This window comes from Lissotriton vulgaris, chromosome 5, assembly GCF_964263255.1.
Source record: "Lissotriton vulgaris chromosome 5, aLisVul1.2, whole genome shotgun sequence".
Classification (NCBI taxonomy): domain Eukaryota; kingdom Metazoa; phylum Chordata; class Amphibia; order Caudata; family Salamandridae; genus Lissotriton; species Lissotriton vulgaris.
This window is the reverse complement of record NC_141693.1, coordinates 290,156,695-290,164,894: the sequence shown is the minus strand read 5'-3', so window position 1 is coordinate 290,164,894 and position 8,200 is coordinate 290,156,695.

Below are 8,200 nucleotides of genomic sequence, written 5' to 3'. Positions count from 1 at the left end.
GTTTTCTACAATGGGTCTTCACAAAGAGGACGGGTTTCCAACATGTAATGCATTACCTTGATGATTTTCTGTTCCTTGGGGCAGCCGGGGATCTCGAATGTGGCCAGGCCTTGGCCGAATTTTGTGTGTTAATGAAGCAGTTTGGTGTGCCATTGGCACCAGGTAAGACGGTGGGTCCTGCGACTTGCCTCGAGTTTCTGGGGATCGATTTAGACTCCAGTGAGGGTTGTTTTCGTTTACCAGCTGACAAAGTGGGGAAGTTCAGGGCAGCCCTGAAAATGTGTATAAATGGATCTAAAGTTACGCTGCATCAATTACAGCAGTTGGTGGGACAGTTGAATTTTGCCCTGAGGGTTATACCGATGGCCCGCCCCTTTTCCCGTTCAATTGCCCAAGCTATGGTCGGCCTAAAGGAGGGTCATCATCGCACGAGACTATCGGCTGAGGTCCGCCAGGACATGCGCATTTGGTCAGCATTTCTGGCGGATTTTAATGGTCGAGTCGTCTGGAACAAACCGGCCGTGTCCTCTGAGGAGCTGGGGCTATGGACAGATTCGGCAGGTAGCATAGGTTTTGGTGCCATCTTCGGCACAAAATGGTCGGCACAAAGATGGCCGGCATGGTGGCATGACAATGGACTGACAAGTAATATTGCTTTCCTGGAACTTTTCCCCATTTTGGTGGCCCTGAGAACCTGGCCCGAAGGGTTCAAAGATCACTCTGTGGTATTTTGGTCTGACAATATGACCGTGGTCGAGTGCATCAATAGCCAGGCAGCACGATGTAAACTGATTTTAAGACTGCTCAAAGAAATTGTTTTACTGTGTATGCAACTGAATGTGCTATTCAGAGCAAAACATGTCCCGGGGGTAATGAATCGGGCGGCTGATGCACTGTCTCGTTTTCATATGCAGGCTTTCTCGGGTTTCCTTCCCACAGCGGACCCAGAGCCGGCACCCTTTCCCGAAGCTCTCTGGTCTCTCGGTGCCCCGAACTTCGTCACCTCGTGGGAGAGAGCCTAGCACCAAGGACAAGGAAGGCATATGAAGGGGCGTTTCGGTCCTATTTAGCCTTTTTGGGGACTGATAGAGAGGGGTTTTGGGGCCACGAGGAATGGGTAGTGAATTTTCTGATGTCCTTACGTAGAGCTGGGAAATCGGTGGCTACGGCCCAGAGGCATCGTGCTGCCATTTCCTTTGTTGCCAGGGCTCATGGTATCCAGGACCCGACAGCGTCTTTCGTTGTACAGAAAGCGCTGCGTGGGTGGCAACGCCTGGAGGGTCGCAGAGTAGATGAGAGGCGCCCGATAGGTTTGGATAGGTTGGCCCAGTTGTTGGCCACACTCCCTGCCACATGTTCATCTCAGTTTGAGACGGTGTTGTTCCGAGCCGCTTTTACGCTGGCATTTCATGGAGCGATGCGGGTAAGCGAACTGGTGGCAAGGAACAAACAGGATGTGACAGGGGGTTTGTGCCAGGAACACGTTCAGATCAGAGGAGAGACAATGACTGTCTCCTTTGTCAGGTCCAAGACCGATCAAGATGGGATGGGTGACTGCATAATCATACGCAGGATTCCCGGGTCCTCCATGTGTCCGGTAAAGTGTTTAGAAGACTACCTAGCACGAAGGGTGGCATCATGGGGGGGGACCTTGTTGAGACACGCGGACGCCACCCCACTGACGAAATATCAGTTTCAGCGGGTGCTTGCGATGTCAATTGCCGCTGCGGGCTTGAACCCGGGCGAGTTTGGGACCCATTCCTTTCGGATAGGGGCTGCTACGGAAGCTACAGCTAGGGGTCTTAATGTTGAACAAGTGAAACGAGTGGGGCGTTGGTCCTCCAATTGTTATAAGAGGTATGTGCGGTTGCACATGTTGTGAAGCTGTAATGATGTACTCACGCTTCTTGTTTTTGTTTGGTTTTCAGTTGCGCAAGCCTACGAGGCGGGGCGGACTATGCAGTCGACCCAACACCGGGCCAGCGGTCAGACATCACCGGCTGTGAAAAAGGAGGTGTGGGTCGTGGGCCACTCATACGTGAGGCGTGCCGCGGACGTATTCAAAGCAGGTGACATGATTCACGTAGCTGGGGAATACGGGTACAGTGTGTCCTTCTACGGAAGAGGCGGTCTCTGTATTGACCAGTTTCAAGCATTTTTCGAGGGTTTGTTAGGGCGGACGAGGTCACCGCCGTCTATAGTCATAGTACATCTAGGGGGCAATGATTTGGTCACCACCGGTAGACGACTTCTCCTGGAGGTTATGCTTTCCACTGTAAGTTGGTTGGCGAGGAGAGTTCTGGGGTGCACAATTGCGTGGTCCCATATGATCCCACGAAAGGTGTGGCGAGGGGCTATTTCTGTTCCTGCTTTGAATCACTCTGTGAGAAAGCTTAATAACAAAGTGAGTAGGTTGTTCCGTTCCAGGACATTGCATTCTATTTCGCATGGCTGTATTAATGATGACAGTATGTATTTGGGGGATGGTGTGCATTTGTCTCGGGTGGGGAATGAGTTACTCATAGGAGACTTCTTAGCATGGTTAAAAACGTTAAAACATGACCTTTAGGTAGGAGCTTTGTGGGGGGTCCGGATAGCCGGTCAACTATCCGGCCTGTGGCGGTAAGGTCATGATCGGTGAGCACTAATTGGAAGATCCCTATGAGTGGGCGTCACCCAACACGGATGGGAGCGCTCGGGAGAGGTGGCCATTGGCCCCTCAACAGGGAGGCGGTCCCTTCTAAGGATGGGTCGCCGAAAGATAAGGAAAGGCGGTCAAGGCCCCTTCCTGTGTAGGAGGGGTTACAGCCCCCTCCTGGGGATTTTCCCGGGGCCAGTGACGTCTGCGACGGCAGATGTGGTAAGTTGTGCGGGGTTTGGGGGGGGGTCTACGCTACCTTCTAGATACCTCACACGAGTCCTCGAACGACCTTTAAGTGGCGTCGAGTTTTATTGGTGCCCCCGTCAAGTCAAAGGGAAATTGGTAGTTGCACTTGAGGTACGCCTCAGTGCTGTCGCCCCTCACAAGTGGGGGGGGTATTTCTGGTTAGGGATCTTGACACCGGTTACGACCTTGCCGTTGGCCCTTAAACGTTAGGATGTACAATTTCATAATTTCAAGTAAATGTTTGTAGGATGTTAGTTCGGCTAGGAGAACCTCTGTATTAGAGAATCTGTTAAGGTTAGCCAAACATCGCAATGTGGTAATAAAATTGTACATTAATATGAAACTGTTGATTTAATGTTTTAATTTTGTTTTAATAAATACGGCCGGGAGGGTCACTCCCTCCCTCTTCCAAAAACTTCAAGAACTGTTTCCGGTTTCCCTCCTTTGGGGATTGTGTTGAGAGGGGGTGGCGGGTATCTCAGCCATATGGAAAGGGGCGACCACTCGGTCCCCCCGCACATATGGCAGAGTACCACGATCCCCCCGGGAAGCCATCTTGGGCGGGAAGCGTGTCTCGGCTGGTATGCCCGAAGCGGCGTAGCCGGGGCGCGCTTTTTCCCGCCCTAGAGTGGGCTGGCCTAGACACTGACGCGGCTGGCCACGCCCTCGGGGCAGGCAGGGGCGGGTTTACGCCCGCCCTGAAGACGGATAAAAGGGGACGCAAGACCAGAAGGCATCCTCTTGTTCCTGTGCTCTGAAGCTGCACCTCCTCGCTGCACGTGAGCTCGAGACGGAACGAAGAGCCAATTTTGACCCACCCACCAGCCCCTGAAGACAGCCAGTTGTTTTGAATAAAAATTGATGGATAATTCTAATTTCGTTTACAGGTTGTGGTATTATCGTGTTGATTTTGAGTGTGTAATAAAGAATGGTCTATTTCATTTATGTTTTGTGATTAAAGAAATTCGGCTTTAGTGTTCATTTATAAGCATGCTTTTAATACGGTCGTAGTAGCCAATGTATTTTTAGTTCAGTAGGTTAGTTAGCGTTGTCGTATTTATTTTGGTCGGGCGGTAAGGTCATGATCGGTGAGCACTAATTGGAAGATCCCTATGAGTGGGCGTCACCCAACACGGATGGGAGCGCTCGGGAGAGGTGGCCATTGGCCCCTCAACAGGGAGGCGGTCCCTTCTAAGGATGGGTCGCCGAAAGATAAGGAAAGGCGGTCAAGGCCCCTTCCTGTGTAGGAGGGGTTACAGCCCCCTCCTGGGGAATTTCCCGGGGCCAGTGACGTCTGCGACGGCAGATGTGGTAAGTTGTGCGGGGTTTGGGGGGGGTCTACGCTACCTTCTAGATACCTCACACGAGTCCTCGAATGACCTTTAAGTGGCGTCGAGTTTTATTGGTGCCCCCGTCAAGTCAAAGGGAAATTGGTAGTTGCACTTGAGGTACGCCTCAGTGCTGTCGCCCCTCACAAGTGGGGGGGGTATTTCTGGTTAGGGATCTTGACACCGGTTACGACCTTGCCGTTGGCCCTTAAACGTTAGGATGTACAATTTCATAATTTCAAGTAAATGTTTGTAGGATGTTAGTTCGGCTAGGAGAACCTCTGTATTAGAGAATCTGTTAAGGTTAGCCAAACATCGCAATGTGGTAATGAAATTGTACATTAATATGAAACTGTTGATTTAATGTTTTAATTTTGTTTTAATAAATACGGCCGGGAGGGTCACTCCCTCCCTCTTCCAAAAACTTCAAGAACTGTTTCCGGTTTCCCTCCTTTGGGGATTGTGTTGAGAGGGGGTGGCGGGTATCTCAGCCATATTGTTCACCGCTCTGGCTGTGAACAAAGGCTTCTGGGAGTTCCAGGGGATTGCAATCCCCTCGCGTTCCCTGAAGGCCTTGTTTTATTTGCTAGAACATTTTCCCCTCTAGTGGCAGAATGTTCTAATAGCCTTATAGCCCTTCGTAGCAGGGCAATACCAGCTTTTAAAATCCCGCTGCCTTGTTAAAGTCCCTCGCCTTCGGCTCGGGCCTTTAACACTGCAGCAGGCCTTTAATAGCCGGTATAGCCTGCTACAGTGGGCTATAAGGCTATATTACAACACAAGTGACAAATTCAGTTATTATTCATAGCAATCCAAGATTTTTTGCTTGCCATACATCTTCATATAAAATTGAGATTATGTTGTGCCCAATGCACTTCGGGACATGGGTCCCTTCTTCAGGGGAATACCTAACAATAAAATAATGAAAGGTAATGATGAAAGGTAACTACTCTACCAGAGTGATTCGACCAAAGCTGAAATGTAACCTCTTCCATGCGTCGGATGGCCCCCCCGGCCGTCCGATGTCACGGTGGGTGCGTGCGGAGGACGGCCGGGGGCCACATGTGGAATTCACCCGCACGGCGGGGGAATTCCAGCTATGTCGAAGCGGTTAACAAAAGTGATACTTACTGCAAGGTATGCAGTGGTTACATATTTTATGTAGTGTAAACATTTTTATAAAACTGAACTAAAGCAATATCATAAGGCTTGCGTCCACACTAGAGCCATTTATGCTAACAAAATGATCACTGAAGCAATAAACAAATCTAAAGTACTGTTCAATGTGGTCAGAGAACTTGCCGGCTCACAGACTACTGCCATACCCCCCCTCTTTCTAGCAGTAAATGTGATGAACTTGCCCAGTATTATATCTCCAAAATCAAGAATATTTACCAGGATATTGCAGCCCGAGATGACAACAGTACTTTGACGAATTCATCCTCCATTGTGAGGAATGGTGCAGAACCCTTGTCGCTTCCCACTGCCTTATGTTCACCTTCGGCCACACTTTTGACCTGGCCTGATCTTTGTCCTTCTACTTTACTGGAGATCTTGAACAACATTAAGTCAGGCTCTCCAATTGATCCTTTACCTATTCCGATTTTACGTAAATTGGAGCTCCCTCAACTTACCATGATTTGCACTTTACTTAATTTCTCACTTAGCTCGGCTACTGTCCCTAGTTGTTGGAAACACGCAATGGTCACCCCGCTATTAAAAAACTCAGACTGCGGATCCTAGTGTCGCTTCGAGCTTTCGCCTCATTTCATTACAGCCTGCATTCTCTAAAATCCTTGAAAGGCATATTAATTTGCATTTATCGCATTTTGTGGCAACTAACAATCTTCTTCACCCCTCCCAGACTGGTTTTCGTCCGGGTTTCTCCACAGAAACCACTCTCCTAGGAGTGACTGAGAATCTTCGCCTGCTCATGGATCGAGGTGAAATGGCTGCACTGATATTTCTTGATCTCAGTGCAGCCTTCGATATTTTATCTCACAGTATCCTTCTCAATAACCTTGCTTCCTTTGGCATTGGCGAAAAAGCCTTCAATTGGCTCACGTCTTTTCTCACCGATCGGACTTTCCAAATCTTCTCTCACACGTCCACTTCCAATACCTATGTATCCCCACATGGTGTGCCCCAGGGTTCTATCCTCAGTCCCCTTCTTTTTAATCTTTACGTTATTCCTTTGGCCCATATTGCACATTGTTTTGGTTTGAATTTATTTACTTACGCTGATGACTCGCAAATTGTGTTTTCCCTATCCCAAGCTGATTCCACCTCCTCCTCTTCTCTGCAAACGGGTCTCAGCAAAATATCCTGCTGGATGAATCGCAACTTTCTTAAATTAAATAGCGGAAAGACTGAGGTATCAGTCTTTGGAAATAAATAAGCATGGGCGGAAAATCCGTTTCGCTCGCGGATTTTGCGGATTTTCGGTAAATTCGCAATCCCCGAGATTCGCGAATCTCCCGCAAAATCCGCAAATCCGCGAGCAGCGGATTTCATGGCTTGCTCGCACTGTTCGCGTGAGTTCGAGGCTTCCCAGTACAACTTCGCGCCCCGCGAATAAGCGCAAAATTGCAGAAATACGATCTTAGCAAAACTGAAACTACTTACCAGGTTCAAAAGTTCAGGCTCATCATTAGTAGCCATTTCCTGTAGTGCTTCCTGAGGGGCCCCTCCAGAGTTCAGTTGCCAGTTGCAACTATTATGTGACCCTGCTCTGAACCTCAGAATAGTTACACATATGCCACAAAGGTCCTGAATTACAGCTAAGGGAGACAAGCAGGAGCCAGGCTGGAAGTTCAAATCCATTAATCAGCCACTAATTCATTATTGTCAGTTGGGGCAGGGCAGGTGTTGTAACTAATTTTGCAACAATGAAAGCACTTAGCAAGTGCAAAAGATCACTAATCAGGAAGCACTAAGGAAGCAGGTGCCAGCTAAAAAAATATTCTGTGACACATTAATCAACCCCAAATTAATTCAGGTCACTTGAGGCAGGGAAGTTGTGCTTGCGTTGCCACAATAATGTACACTGACTGGACAACCAGAGGGTGCTGTGATGAAACAGAGGGTGGCATGGGTGGGCCAGAGGGTGGCATGAGTAGTCAGAGAGTGGCAGTGGTGACAGAGAGTGGCAGTGATGAAGAAGAGTGTCCCAAACAGGCTGGACACGTAGAAACAACAAGTTCGCGAAACTTGCGACCCGACAGGTAAGTTCGCGTTTTGCGAAATTGTACAAAACCCTCGCGAACTGGCAGAAACCCGCGCGAACACAAAAAAAAATAAAATCCGCAAATTCGCGAGAATTCGCGGATTTTGCGGATTGCGAGTTCGCAAATCCGCAAAATTCACGAACGCGAGATTCGCAAAATTCGCCCATGCTTAGAAATAAACCTGATCTTTGGAGCCCGAGACACTGGCCATTGGCCATGGGTTCCTTGCCCACTCCATCAGAACGAGTACGCAATCTCGGGGTCATTATCGACAAGGATCTATCTATGAAAGATCAGGCCAACAAAGTTGCAGCCACCTGTTTTACCATCTTACGGTGGCTGAGAAAAATCTTCTGGCTATTACCTTCTAACACCCAGAGATATGTGATGACTGCCTTGGTGACTTCCAGATTGGACTACGGCAACGTGCTCTATCTGCGGTCTACCAGGGCTGTCATACGCCTTCTCCAATTGGTTCAAAATGCTGCTGCACGGCTTCTCTGTGGTTGTCGAAAACGGGATCACATCACTGAGCGACTGAGGGAGCTTCACTGGCTCAATCTTGACAACCATGTAAAATTCAAGGCACTGTGCTTTATGCACAAGATCAAGATTGGAGTTGCCCTGTCCTATCTTCAGTCCCTCGTTACACCTTATGTTCCTCCTCGTTCACTTCGTTCTTCTTCCCAACACCTATTTTGTATTCCTAAGTTCAGACTCTCGAGAATGGGCGGCCGCTCCTTCTCAACCTTGGGACC